We start from the raw sequence: 15,998 nt of genomic DNA on the forward strand, positions 1-15,998 counted from the left end.
TTCTTGTTCATATCTGTTTTCAAATGCCAGCTTTCTGAAAGTTAGTTTATTTTTTAGTGCTGAACCCACTCATTTATTTTTGAGATCAAATTAAGCTATAAATATTCTTTTGATTGTCAATTCAGTCTATTTTAGAACAGTGCAATCAAACATCAATTAATAGAAAAATGACTGGATATACAGAGACTTTATAACGGTAATTAAGAGCTTAGGTTTTAGAGTCAGTTCAGTTTTGATCACTTACGACATTCACCTCAAGCAAGTTACTGTACCTCATGACATCTCTGTTTTCTTCATTTATAAAATAGAAATACTAAATGACCTATTGTAATGATTAAATTAGATAATCAATATAAAGCACTTTGCCGAATGCTTCATAATGAGTAAGGACTCAATGAAAGATTATACATGCATGCATTCATTCGCTTATTACTTGCTTTATTAATTATCAATTGTGCACCAGATACTGTTCTAGTTGTTGAAGTGACATAGCAAGAAAGACAGACAAATCTTCACTATTTTAGAGTTCAGTTGTTGAGAATGAGACAGAAAATAAAGTAAAAGGTTTATAATGTCAGTAGTGAGTACTAGAAAAAAAATGATGTAAATTGAAAACAGTAATGATGAAGTAAGTACCATGTTGAAAGCTATATAGCAAAGCTCTGTATTACATACATAATAGCACATACAAAAACGCTGTGGTGGAAGGAGCAAGGTACGTTTGAGGGACATGAGTGAGTCAAAGTTATCAGTGTAGTATGAGTGGGAAGTAGAGTGATGGAGATGAGGTCAGGTGGGTAGTTACAAACCAGATCACAAAGTGTTTTAAAGGCCATGGAAAAGACTCTGGATCTTGTCTTAAATTTAATTGTTGAAATATTGATTTTATATATATAAAGTGCTTTTATTTGCATTATTTAATTTATTTACTTCACCAGTACTCATGAAATAGTTTTTATTCTTATTGCTATGTATGCATGTATAGATAACATACAAAGGCTCTTCTACAGTGATTATCTTTACAAATTACAAAGCTATTAAGAGCCATGCCTGCAAACCTGGTCATTTTACTCAAAATTTTTACATTATCCTTTGTTTTCTCACTTCATCAATGGTGGTAACTATATGTTAGGTCAACAATGTGACAAATGAGAATTCTTAGGTATTTGTTATTAAATAGTTATCTATTTTTCCCTTTTAGTGATGTTGCTGGTTAAATTGTACTTTCCTCACACACAGACATCCACATACACCAACTGCAACTACATACACCTGCATATAAAATTGCACATAAAACCTATAAAATTGGTGTGATTCACATATCTTAAATATAACTTCAAAGGGCTTTTGCATTCAATAAATGTTACTATATCTTATTAACAGCAAAGTAGATTTTTTTAAGTTTACATTTCCATTCTTTACTATATCACCTTATTTCCCACAAAATAAATCTTTAGTGAGATTTACTGCAAATATAAGTGGATTTGTGTCACTTGGGAGATGGGAAATCCAATTAGAATCACTTAAATATAAATGTTTTATTTTTTAAAAAAAGAAACCAAATGAAGCCAATGATAAATGAAATGTGTAAATTAAGGAGCCTGAGTAGAAGGATTTATGATGTAGACCTTAAGTTCTAGTGAAACATTCAAGCTCTGAATGCCAGGAAAATGACAGAATATATTTTGCAAAACAAAATTTTTTTTTGTCTTGTGCTAAATTGATTATATATACGAGTGATAAAACTAAAACAGGATAAAAAACAAGGTGGGTAAGTGCTTGGTCTCTTTATCTCCTATTCAAATAACTGTTTTCTTGCTTTGTAAAATCATAGTTTGGAAGTAACTATCATATTGATTCTACCAGCCTTTGGAAAAACTCTGCTAATATAGTTCCAAATAGGTCTCTACTCTTGTTATGCAGTTCTCCATGGATTCCCCAACTTCCTTCATTAGCTGTTGTGACTTTCAGAGTTAATCGTTGATGGTATATAGGCAGGTATATATACTTTAGCCTTTATTCTCTTCTTATATAATGGACTAATTAAGTTACAGATCAGGTTTTAAAGAAAAATGGTATCCCCAAAGCCTAAAAACATATTCAAAACTGCAAAATTTTTCTATGAATTATTTAAAAACTATTAATTGCAGTAAGTACCCAAGTTCAGTGTATTTTCTTTGCCCTTATAGTCACTCATTCATTTAACAAAATTTTGAGCCTCTTTTTTCACAGCATAGTGCTAGAATATGGGAATGATACAAGAAAATATGACATAGTATTTTCCCCTAAAGTCTTTAGCTGAACACACAAAATGAATGCACAGGGAAATTATATAAACAATTTAAAAGTAAAATAATAGAACTGGCAGGTGTGGCTCAGTGGATTGAGTGCCAGCCTGCGAATCAAAGGGCTACCAGTTCAGTTCCCAGTCAGGGCATATGCCTGGGTTGAGGGCCAGCTCCACTGTAGGGGACACACAAGAGGCAACTACACATTGATATTTCTCTCCCTCTCTTTTTCCTTCCTTTCCCCTCTTTCTAAAAGTAAATAAAATCTTTAAAAAATTAATAATGATAAAATAATATAGTCACAAGTAAGGAAGAAGAAAGAGTAAAAAGTTAGACAATTTAATATATAGGAATAATTTGCAATATGATAATTATATAGAAAGGAATGTCAAAGAACACAAAACTTGAAGTGTTAGTTCATTGGGCATAGAGATCAATGTAAACTGGAAGATTTAGGGAAGGATTTATGAAAGGGGTGTGAAATTGGGCTGAACTTCAAAGAGTGGTAAGAACTGGACATGGTAAAGAAGAATAATTATGTACAAAAATGGGAAAGAAGAATGAGATGAACACATTTAGGTGAAAGTGAATATAATTATAATATGAAACATGTTATGAAGAGTCCCTGTAGGTAAATGTGAATATTAGAAATGGACAAACTGAGGAAGTTGAGAATAGAAGTCCAAGGAGTTTAATTCAATTCAATAAGAAATTATTGTAGTTTATGATGAACAATTCACAAGACTAGATGTTGTGGTAGATTAATAGAACACAGAAGCTCCCACTCTTTAAAGACATTTATAGCCACTAGGACTTGTTCCAGTAGGAAATGGGGAGCCATAGAGACATTCTGAGCAAGACAATGATTGGAGATTTAATAAAAACTGTGTTCAAGAGGATTTTTTAGACTACGCTATTTAGTATAGAATCCAGAGCGATGATATGATGATTAAATAGACACAGAAAAAGGATTGAGTAAAGGATTCAATTTGGAGGAATAATCAGTTAGCTCCAAACATGTAAATTTGCTGATGACATCCGTATTTTCAGGTGGAAAACTTCTTTAATCATTAAGAAATATACAACTGGCATTCAATGAAGAAGTTGGGTCTTAATTTAACTTTTTGGAAGTTATATGTGCATAAGTTATATTTGCAACCATAACAATAGCTGAAAGGTGTAATCGTGTCTAATGAATGGCCGACTGAGCCTAAGAGAATATCCACAGAGACTTGAGCTGTTACTGAATAGCCACTGAGGAGACAAAGAAGGATCCATCAGAGTGGTATGAAAAAAACAAGGATACTGTTGTATCACAATAATTTGGGAGAGAGTTTCAACAGTAAAGGATCCTGGGTATTAAATGGTACAGGAAGCTTGAGTACAGTGGGACTTCATACACATGCGCGTGTGCACGCGTGCACGCACACACACACACACACACACACACACACACACACGGCATTTATTTTACTATGCCAAAAATTTTGAGGCTTATTCTGCTCTTTCCTTTTTACTTTAGGTTAGGAGGGATGGTGACAATGGGTCAGTGGGAATTTCCTTTCATTAATATTCACTTTCTTTTATTGCCCACCTTTCTCTGTGAAACAATAATTGATGCTAAGTCTGACAGGTCTCTATGTCTACACATATCAGTTTCGTACCCCTCCCATTAATGTCTCAAGTGTGTTTGCCCTCCCATAATTGTGAATTCTAATAAACAATTTTACAATAAAATTTACATTGACTAGGCAGCTGTCTCCTTCAATAATAGGAGAGATGTACTGCAGATTCCTAGATATGCTGACTGCAATTTGAGATTCAGATTTAGATTTACTATGCTTTGAAAAGCAAGCAAATATTGGTTGTCCTGGATCTCAATACTTCTCCCTGACTGATTTATCCATCTATCAATATATATGCATATGCTGTTTTATGCAAGGCCTAAGAGCGTGTCAGCAATCCATAAACACGCATTAAACCCTCTTCTCCTCTTTGAGTACAGGGGGCACATGAACCATATGTTCTCAGGCGTAAAGATTAAAAATATTAGCTAACATTTGGTAGTACTTTATCATTCACATATATTTGTCATTTGGTTTTCCTGTGGGATTGCTACCATTAGACTCAGTTCCTCAGTGAGGAAAGTGAGGTTTAGAGATGTTAAATTACTTACTTCACAGAGCTATTCAGACAAAAATAAGTGGGATGGATAGGACTCAAACCTGGTTACCTACTTCAAATGTGTAATACTGTAAATAAGAGAACAATGATTCCATTATGACTCTTGTACGGGTTGCTAAAACAGAGCTTACACCTATAGGACACACACAAAAACGTATTAAGGAAACAAAACATAAACTGGATATGTTACTATCTAAAGCCTAGTCATTGCTACATATATAATAACAGTAACATGAATTGATTCAGAAATAACTTTACATGAGAGCATATGGGCACCAAAGCCCATCTAGTTATAAAGAATGTATGTGAGCACATAACGCACACACACACATGCATATACCTTAAGTGTAAAACACTTTATACATAGTAAAAAGTTGCTATACTTTAATACATCATGCAGTAGTTTTCCCAGTTACCAGAAGACAAATCAATTAGCTTGACAACTGTCAGAATAGCAAATAAAAAAAGCATGTTTGAAATGATGCAATATATAATGTAAAATGTAGTAGTTGTGGAGAATTTTATTTTTCACAGAAAAGCATAGTTTTATATACAATTTGTGCAGGTGAGAGTATTATTTTCCTAGTTGAATTTATTCTACACTACCTCATCCCATTTTCAGATTGTACGCACTTATTCAAGCACTTCTTTAGAAATGCTTCCCAGTTATTTTAGAATTGATTTCTGATTTTAAGAAAATTCAATTGATATTGTTCTAGTTCATCTTAACTAAATCATGTAAATGTTTCAGAAGAGAATTTTGTTTAGCAAGAAGTTTCTGACTCTTTCTAAGGTACTATAATGGTTTTATTTTTCTCCCCAAAGGCAAAAACAAGCAAATGCTTAGAATTATAAAATGTGGCTTTTCTCTCTCACTTTTTTGTAGAGATAATGTACTCTGAGTTTTATAACTTCAATATGTCAGTTCTGTCACCAAACATATGAATAAGCACTATTCCCTTATGAACTTTATTTGGAATCAGAACAAATAGTAAAAAGGAAAAGTTATATTTAACAGCTTTAAAAAGTTGTTGTACATTGCTCGTCTTCAAGCTTTGCCATTTAATTATGATGTGCCTTGGTGTGGGCCTCTTTGGGTCCATCTTGTTTAGGACTCTCTGTGCTTCCTGGACATATGTGTCTCTTTCCTTCACCAGGTTAGGGAAATTTTTGGTCATATTTTCCTCAAATAGGTTTTTGATGCCTTGCTCTGTCTCTTCTCCTTCAAGCATCCCTATAATGTGGATGTTGTTATGCTTCATGTTATCCTAAAGGTCCCTTAAACTAGTCTCATTTTTTTAAATTCTTTTTTCTTTTTGATGCTGGTATTAGTTTTTTTCCTACCTTGTCTTCCAAATCACTGATTTGATCCTTTGCTTCATCTTACCTACTGTTCATTTCTTCCAATATATTATTTAGATATTGCATTCATTATTTCAAAATGGTTCTTTTTTAAAATTTTTTATGTCTTTTTACATGCTGTTGAGCATCCTGTTAATCATTATTTTGAACTCTATATCTGATAAATTGCTTGTTTCCATTTCATTTAACTCTTCCTCTGGAGAATTCTCTTGTTCTTTCATTTGGGGCCTATTTCCTTGTATTCCCATTTTGGATGACTCTTTGTGTTTGTTTCTATGTATTAGGTAGATCTGCAAAGACTATGGTTCAGTCCTATGTTAGACGCTGCCTGTGAATGGCCCTGGGCAACCTATGTGGGGTGTCTGGGATCCATACCTTGTGGCTCCCTCTGCTGGGCCTGGGCGTGTGCTGAAAGAACCAAGCTTCACACCAAGGTTGGCTTTTACTAGCACCAGGCCCAGGAGAGGGTCAGCTAAAATCTCAGAGCTCCCAGAGATCCACCTCCACCTGCAGGGTGCCTGTTAGGCTTAGTCACTCAGATTGCCCCAGGTTGTATTCCTTAGCAGGGATTAAGCTACCTGGGGTGGGGCAAGAGGGATTCCAGTGGGTAGGGCTATTGCTCTCGCCCCTCAGGTTCATGCTGCATGATGGGGGGTGCTCTGTCCAAGAGAGATGGCTTCTGCAGTATGGGAAAGGACTGAGCAAAGGAATCCTGGTGGCTGCCTCTTCAGTTCTCTCCCCAAAGCCACCAACCCCAGACAGATAAATGCAAAAACAATAAATAAATAAAACTAGACCACCTTCTTACACCACACACAAGAATAAATTCGAAATAGATTAAAGACTTAAGTATTAGACTTGAAATCATAAAAATCCTAGAAGAAAACATAGGCAGTAAAAATCTTGGATATTATTTGTAGCAATATTTTTTCTGATATATCTCCTCAGACAAAGGAAACAAAATAAAAAATAAACAAATGCAACTACATTAAACTAAATAATTTTTTTCACAACAAAGGAAATCATCAACAAAATGAAAAGACAAACCACTGAATAGGAGAACACATTCACTGATACATCTGATAAGGGGTTAATATCTAAAATTTATGAAGAACTTATAAAAATCAAGACCAAAATAACAAAAAATCAAATTAAAAAATGGGCAAAGGACCTGAATATACACCTCTCTAAAGAGGACACACAGATGGTCAATAGGCATATGAAAAGATGCCCAACATCACTAATCATCAGAGAAATGCAAATTAAAACCACAATGAGAGATCACCTCACACCTGACTATCATCAATAAATCAACAAACAACAAGTGATGGCAAGGATGTGAAGAAAGGTGCACTGTTGGTGGGAATGCAGATTGGTCCAGCCACTGTGGAAAGCAGTAGGGAGATACCTTAAAAATTAAAAATGGATCTGCCTTATGACCCAGTGATTCCACTTCTGGGAATATATCCAAAGAAACCCAAAACACTAATTCAGAAAAATATATGCACCCTTATGTTCACTGCAGCATTATTTACAATAGCCAAGATTTGGAATCAGCCCAAGTGTCCATCAGTAGATGAGTAGATAAAACAGCATGGTACATTCACATAATGGAATACTACACAGCCATAAAAAAGATTTTACCCTTTGCAATAGCGTAGATGGACCTAGAGACCATTATGCTAAGTAAAATAAACCAGTCAGAGAAATAAAAGTACCAAATGATTTCATTCATATGTGGAATCTAATGAACAAACTGAACTAACAAGAAAAATATAGACAAACTCATAGATAGAGAGCAGGCTGACACCTCTCGGGGAGAATCTGGGGATGGGGGGAGGGTTAAAGGGATTAAACCAAAACAAAAATAACTCATGGACAGACAACAGTGTGTTGATTGTGGTGGGTTGGTGGGTGGAGATGGAAGAAGGTATGGGGGCATAAGTAATAATGGTAAAAATGCAATAAAAATTAAAAAAATTAAAAGTTATACTTTGAAATGATAACGGTGTACCAAACATATCAAATGTCTTAATCCTTATTTGGAACTTTAATTGCATTTTGCATCTGAGAAAACTGAGGCACAGAGAAGTTAAGTAACTTGTGCAAGGTGACAGCTAATAATTGGTAGAGCAGGTGTTCATATGTTGTCTAGTGTCAGAGCCAGATCTCACTCACATGCTACCCTTGCCCTTCTAACCCAAACAACAACCTCTCAGCCCAACTGACCAGACTTCAGTTTGGAAAATAATGGATAGAAGCTTATAATGTAAATATCAGAAAAATGTTCTCTTACTAAGATCTGAATTATGTCAGAGACCAAGCACATCAAAGTATTCTGGTGACTCTTTAGATGGACCCCATTCTATGTTTCTGCATTACATTTTTAAACAGCTCTGTTGATATAAAATTTATATACCAAATAATTCAGCAACTTAAAACATATAATCCAATGGTTTTAGCTTCTTCACAAGGTTGCATAATCACCCATACAGTCTAATTTTAGAACATTTTGTCATTCAAAAGATTACTCAGTATCTAGTAACCTTCATCCCTGTATACTCCTCTCTACCTGGAGCTAGAAAACTACTGATATAATCTTCTTCTCTATAGATTTAGCTATTTAGGACATTTCATATAAATGGAATCATACAATATATGATCTCTTGCTATTGGCTTTCTTTACTTAGCATAATGTTTTCAAGGTTCATTTATTTCACCAGGGTTGTTTTATACCAGAATTATGTTATAATTAAATATAACTTTATTTAGCATACAACAAAACATATAGTTTAAACAATAATGTAACTTCAGCTCTTTTAACTATTCCTTCATTTTCATTATAAATTGATACTGGAAGAAAAATCTTCAGCTAAAACTTCAGGTCTTCAAACTTTATTATGTAGTCACAAGCATGTGCTCAAATCTTCAGGCTAGGAGAATCTCCATTAAAGAAAGTGGTCAAGTAGGACCTGTTCCTGGTTAGGCACCTTTTATATGGGCTCTATCTAGAAAAGACTCCTACCTGATTAAAATGATCAATCCCCCTGCTGACCATAGGCTCATAGTTAAAATATTACAATAACCAGTTCATATCCTAAAACCTTGCTATTCAAAATATGATCCATTGACCAGCAAGCAAGATTATCAGGAAGCTAGTTAGAAAATAGAATCTCAGGTTCTAACTCAGACTGACATAAAACCAGTATTTTAACAAGAGTTCCAGGTGATTTATGTGCATTTCAAATTTAAGAGGCACTGCCCTAACTAGTATTAGGAGAAATTAGATTTAAAAGAGATATCTGAGGCTTCTGGTCATAGATAGACGAGCTTTGCCTCTTTGTGCAACTACAAGAAGAATTATAACTAAACCTGAAAACAAATAACACCCAGAACTATCAGAAAATTGAACTGTATGGAAGTTGGACAACCATGGATTTAAAGAAGCTACATTCATCCCGACAGGTAGGAGGGGTCGAGTCATAGAGTCGGAATGGCGAGGCAACGAGCCGTGCATGGCGTGGAGAAGTGGTGGCAGCACTGGAATGGGCAGTCCCACATTCACATGTGGTGGATAAAAATTGGGAGGGATACCTTGGGAGCAAACAATCTTAGCCCCAGTCCAGACCACACAGTCCAGGGTTCCAGCCCCAGGAAAATAAACGGTCCATAACTTCTGGCTGTAAAAACCAGTGGGGGTTGGGGCAGCAGAAAAAACTGCCAGTTTTACAGGAGAGTCCATTTAAAGCCCTCACAGACTTAGAATGTACACAAACCCACCTGTGCTGGGATTCAGTAACAGGGCAACAGCTGAAAAGGTGCCAGTTGCATAAGGGAAGTGAGTAAAGTGACTAGAAATGGAGCAAGTACCAGAAAAACCTCCATAAGCCAGGCAGCAGCAACGTCCCTTCCCACACACAGAACCACAAAGCTATGAAACAGGTTGCCCCTCCCTGCATTACATAAGGCTCTACCCCATACAATTTAACAGATGCACTAAGACAGGGAGTCAAAGCAGTTCTACCTGATAAACAGAAATAAACATGGGGAGGCTGCCAAAAAAATATGACCTAAATGAAATAACAAAACAAAACCCAAGAGAAGATCTAAATGGAACAGAGAGAGCCAAACTCTCAGATGCAGAGTTAAGAACACTGGTGATCAGGATGCTCAAAGAACTAATTGAGTATGACAACGACATCAAGGAAGAAATGAAGGTTACACTAAGTGAAGTAAAAAAATCCACATGGAACCAACAGTGAAGGGAAGGAAGCTAGGATTCAAATCAACAATTTGGAACATAAGGAAGAAATAAGTGTTCAACCAGAAGAGAAAGAAGAAACAAGAAGTAAAAAAAAAAAAATGAGGATAGTATAAGAAGCTTCTGGGACATCTCCAAAAGTGCCAACATCTGAATCATAGAGATGCCAGACAAAGAAGATAAAGAGCAAGAAATTGAAAACTTATTTCAAAAAATAATGAAAGAAAACTTCCCTAATTTGGTGAAGGAAATAGACATACAAGTCCAAGAAGCACAGAGAGTCCCAAACAAATTGGACCCAAAGAGGACCATACCAAGACACATCATAATTAAAATGCTAAAGGTTAAAGATAAAGAGAGAATCTTAAAAGCAGCAAAAGAAAAGCAGAGAATTACCTACAAAGGAGTTTCCATCAGACGATCAGCTGATTTCTCAAAAGAAATTTTGCAGGAAAGAAGTATTCAGTGATGAAAAGCAAGACCTTACAACCTAGATTACTGTATTCAATGAAGCTATGATTTGAAATTGAAAGACAGATAAAGTGCTTTCAAGACAAGATAAAGCTAAAGGAGTTCATCATCACTAAACTATTATTACATGAAATGTTGAAGAGATTTATTTAAGAAAAAGAAGGTCAAAGCTATGAACATTAAAAAGGCAACAAATTCACAACTATCAACTGAATCTAAAAAATCAAACCAAACAAACAATCAGAACAGGAACAGAATTATAGATATGGAGATCATTTGGAGGGTTATCAGCTGGGAGGGGAAGGGGAAGAATGGGGAGAATGGGGAAAAATGTGCAGGAGTTAGGAAGTATAATTGTTAGGCGCAAAATAGACAGGGTGATGTTAAGAATAATATAAGAAATAGAGAAGCCAAAGAATTTATATATATATATATATATGACCCATCGACATGAACTACGGTGGGGGACTGCTGGACAAAAGAGGGGTACCAGGCAGACAGGGGCAAAGAGGGAAAAATTGGGACAACTGTAATAGCATAATCAATAAAATATACTTAAAAATTTAAAAAAAAGAGATACCTGAGGGAATGATAGCTTGAAATGATAAATGATTAAAAAGAGTTTCACTCCATTTGCTTTTTAATTTTGCTTTAGGCTGACCTTAATTTGAATGTTTTAGTAAATCATAAAGCAACATTCAGGGCATATTCTAGAGCCTGGGTTCATTGCTACTCACTATGCCTAGCTCTCTCCTCATCTCTGACATATAAAATTTTATAGGAGTAGTATTTAATATATTGCCATAAGAAGAAAATTTTAAATGTAATAGAGATACAACACAATAATTATATTTAAAATGGAATACGTATTTGAATTGACATTTTTCTAAAGAAGATATAAGCACATGAAAGACGTTGTCCTTAGTCATTATGAAAAAGAAAATTAAAATTTAAGTGAGATACTACTTCATATCAAATAGCATGCATATAATAAAGAAGACAATAGCAAGCATTAGTGAGGATTTGAAGACATTAGAACCCTCATACATTGCTGGTGGGACTATAAAATTGTTAAACTGCTTCGGAAAATAGCTTGACAGTTTCACAAGTAGTGAAATATAGTGTTAATATAAGACCCAATAATTCCACTCCTAACTATATACCGAAGGGATACAAACACCTGTACATGAATTTTAATAAGATTATTATTTATAATAACAAAAACGGGGAAACAAATGTATATCAACTGATTAGTAAATAAATACAACTTGGTATATCTATGCTATGGAATGTTATTTGGAAATAAAAAGGACTGAAGTACTGATGCATACTACAACGTGGGTGAGCCCTGAAAATGTCATTGGCTTGTGAATGCTTCTGAAGTAGGAGGGATGCAATAAAATGATCTGTCTTTGAGCATCCGTGATTATTCATGCTTTTATGTGTAGTTGAGCAAAAGGATATGTCAAATTCACACTCCGATAATTGTTGTCAAAAATCCTTCCAAAAAGTGGATTTATTTACTCTTTTACAGTGTGAATACCTGCATCCCTTTGTATAAAATATTAACCTCTATTATCTTTGCCAATTTGAAGAAATTAAATCTTGTTAAATATAAGGGAAATAGAGTCTTTTTTAACAAACATGATATAGTGTTGCTCTTTTATATTTCTTTTCTTATAGACTGCCTTTTTGCCATTTTTTGTTCTAATTTTTCTTTCTTACTTTTAAGAGGTCTTTGAATATTGAAGAATTAGGCTTTTCCATATGTATTGCAGCTTATTATATTAATTTCTTCTTTTTTTAGTACTTTTGTAAGTGTTCAAATTTATATGGCCAGATCTCACAGGGTTTGTTTGTTTGTTGGTTTGTTTGTTTTGCTTTGTGGCCTCTGCTTCGAAGGGGCTTAGTTTCTTTAAAGATTGTATAAAGATAAATAACAAATAACTTCAAGTATTTTAAATTTTGTTTTCCCTTGTTTAGAGATTATACCTGGAATGCATTTCAGTACAAGGTATAGAGCAGGAATCCAATTCATTTATTACTTATTGAACACGCTATATTTTTCCCTCTGTCTTCTATTTATGTCTATCTGTGTTTTCCTGTGTTAATGCCAAACACAATTCCTTCACTTAATGTAGACTTAAGTAATGTCTTAATACCTAAAAGTGCAAATACTCTTGTCTGGCATTTCTTTTTTTCAGAACTTTCCTGACTATTCTTCCATTGCTATTTTTCTGCATGAAAGTTAGTACATGGAGGTGCACTAGATTACAGTGAAAGCAAACATGGACTCTAAAGCCAGACTTTCTGCATTTAAATTCCAGAAAACATTTATCACTTACTAGTTATATGCTGTTGGGAAGTCACTGATTCTCTCTGGGTCTCAGTTTTCTAATGTTAGAAAATGGATTGTGCTCTTATTCACCTTATTAATTGCGTGTGTGTATTAAATGACTTAATATATACTAAATCTTGGACATTATAAGAACACAGCACTAAGAAAGTTAGCTATCATTTTTTTTTGTTTTGTGATGTTTCTGGTTTTACTCTCATTTATTTTTTTTCTGAGAAAAAAAATATAGTGGCATCCTGACTAGGATAAACACTTATTTATATATTAATTTGGAAAACATTAATATCCTCATCATATTAGGTCTTCTGTTTAAAAATAAAATCTTTCCTTCCACTTGTTTAAGTTTCACTGTAGGTTTTTCTTCAAAATAGTCTCCTGGGTCTGTTAATGTTTATTTCAAGGCATTTTATCTTTTTATTACTGATGCAAATGATATTGTATTTTCTAACTTTTATATAGTTTGTGTATAGAAAATGTATTAAGCACTGATTTTTAATTTTATAATCACTGAGCTTATTGATTTGTTGTTTCTTAGGTGAGTCTTTCGAATATTTCTGGTTTACAATTAAATATCCTAGATGCAGTAATAATTTTTACTTCTTTTCCAATTCTTAAACATCTTGTTTTTCTCTTTCCTAATTGCATTGACTGATACGTCCAGAATAAATGTCATTCTTCAGTTGAATCATCTTGTACTCCTGCAATGACACAATTCGTGATGGCTTATTATTCTCTTAGCTTGCTATTAAACTTGCTTTGCTAATATTCACTAGCGAGGTTGGCATATGTTTTTTTCTACTATTATATAAGTTTGCTAGGGCTTCCATAACAAAACACCACAGACTGAATAGCTTAAACAACAGAAATTTATTGTCTCACAGTTTGGAAGCCAGAAGTCTGAGATCAAGGTGTAGGCAGGTTTGATTTCTTCTGAAGCATCGTTCCTTGGCTTGCAGATGACCGCCTCCTTGCTGTGTGTTCACATGGTTATAATTCTGCGGGTGTACATGTCTGAGGTTCCTCTGTGTCCTAATCTCTGCTTCTCATAAGGACATCAGTTATATTTTATTACAAACCACCTTAACTTAATCATCTCTTTAAAGGTCCTACCATCAAATACAGTTACATTCTGAAGTACTGGGGTTTAGGGCTTTAATATGTAAATTTTGCAAGGGGGTGGTACACAATTCAGCTCATAGTAATTTGTCAGCTTTTGGAATAAGTGCTTTGCTGGATTTGTAAAAAAAGTTTAGAAATATCTCTTTCTGACTCCCTGTCACTCTGTCTCTCTCTCCTTTCTACCCTCCCTCCCTTCATCACTCCTTCCCTTCCTCTTTCTCAGATTCTGGAGTATAACCCTCTCACTTCAGAGTATGTAGCACTGTTATCTCTGATAAGTCCCCCCAGATTTTGCATGCAGTAAAACAAATCCCATATGAACATTGCGGTCTACCACAATTAAGATATAAAACATATAGCAAGGGCAAAATATACCAGGCAGTGGATATCATTATAAATTCTTGTTAAATATCACTTTAGTGAATGTCATTAATGATTGATAGGTAATCTAATCACTGTTCATTGGCATTAATTTTAAACTTGATCTGAATAGTCATTTGCAGTTTCATGAAGTCAAAGTTTTATATACCTTCATGTCAAATGGTTAAGTCTGAAACTAAAATTGTACACATAGTTTTAAGTAATTGAGAACTCATTTAATAATGCTACATCTTCTGTGGCATTTAAGAGCCGTTTCTCAGAAATTGAAACCAGAAACCCTATGCCCTAATCACTGAATGTGTCCTGTGTTACAGAATGCTGTTTATTAAGGCAAGGAGACAGGCTCCTACTGTCTAGGTTTTTGGTCTGGAGATTGAGACAAGATCATAGATCACGCATCATAATCAGTAATTTTATGGTCTCAGAAGCAATGCCTTAAGCATGTATCAATTGTAAGAGTGATGTAAGAGAACACTAGCTTGAGTGTTGCTTTTTTTGGCACTTGAGTCTTTGCTAGAGATTCTATTAGCTATTATTGAACATTAAGTATTGCTTTCAGGGTGAGGTAAAAGAACATAAGCAGGAAAAGCTTTACAGGCTAATAAAAATGTAAATGAGATATTCATCAGCTTGTTACCCTGGAAAATGATGAAAGAAACATTACTGAGAAATTAGAACCAAAGATTATTGCTAATCAAATCAACCTGAGTGAGAAATTCCTTTGTAACCATTCTATGTTCTATGTGAAATTTCATCTCTTTACCAAACTTTCTATGCACTGAATTTAATTCCAACATCCTAGGTCCTCCATACATTAAAAAAAGAAATAGATAGATAAATAGATATTGTGATTTATATATGCCATATATTATTTATACATTAATCATGTTATGCAATGTATCAGCTAGGCAGAAATAAGTTCTGTGTTAGATGTTTGTGACAATAAAGAACAGCCATATATTTTGATGCATCTGCATTTAACCTTTTTCTCCCATGTCATTCTCCTTGCCAGGAAATTGAAGGCTGAGTTATGAATCAGGGTTTCTATAGCTTGCTCAAGACACATGCCCAGAGTTTTGGAGCCTCCAAGCTCCTTATGTCTCAGGTGGGCAGGAAATTATTACTCTTTTTCCCCTCAATTAGGAATACATCAAAAGGTCAATATTTTCTACCTGACCTTCGAATACAGTTGTAAAGTACACAGTGAGTGCTACCTGTTTTTTTTTCTCAGGGATGATTCATGCTGGGATAGTATTTGGGGAGTGGGGCCTTTTAAGTATTTTATCTTCTTCTCTGAACATCCCGTGAGTTATTCTCCTTGATGGCTCCCTTTGGCGGATCTCCAAAGAACCTTTAGAAACTTGCTGGCATTAGGCTAGTGGGAGTGAGAGGCAAGAGCCCCTGTCCTCTCTCACAGCATCTCTCTTATGAGGTGTCCTTCAAAGGCACTCAGCACCTCTGCCTCTTATCATTCATTCTTGCACAACTCCATATCAGATCAATTTAGCAATTATAAAGCATGGAACTAGTAAGGAAGGCACACAAAGCCTACCAGAGTTACTCTCAGAAGCAATTC

At 34.7% G+C, this 15,998-nt stretch overlaps 1 protein-coding gene across 1 annotated transcript in view; it reads left to right on the forward strand.

Moving 5' to 3' along the window:
- The window catches only part of TNNI3K (TNNI3 interacting kinase), a 294,113-nt gene that overhangs the window by 26,530 nt on the left and 251,585 nt on the right, over nt 1-15,998 (forward strand). The gene's annotated exons all lie outside the window — the stretch shown is intronic.

This window comes from Pteronotus mesoamericanus, unplaced genomic scaffold (assembly GCF_021234165.1).
Source record: "Pteronotus mesoamericanus isolate MK-2021 breed Mesoamerican mustached bat unplaced genomic scaffold, CSHL_Meso_final contig_181, whole genome shotgun sequence".
NCBI lineage: Eukaryota > Metazoa > Chordata > Mammalia > Chiroptera > Mormoopidae > Pteronotus > Pteronotus mesoamericanus.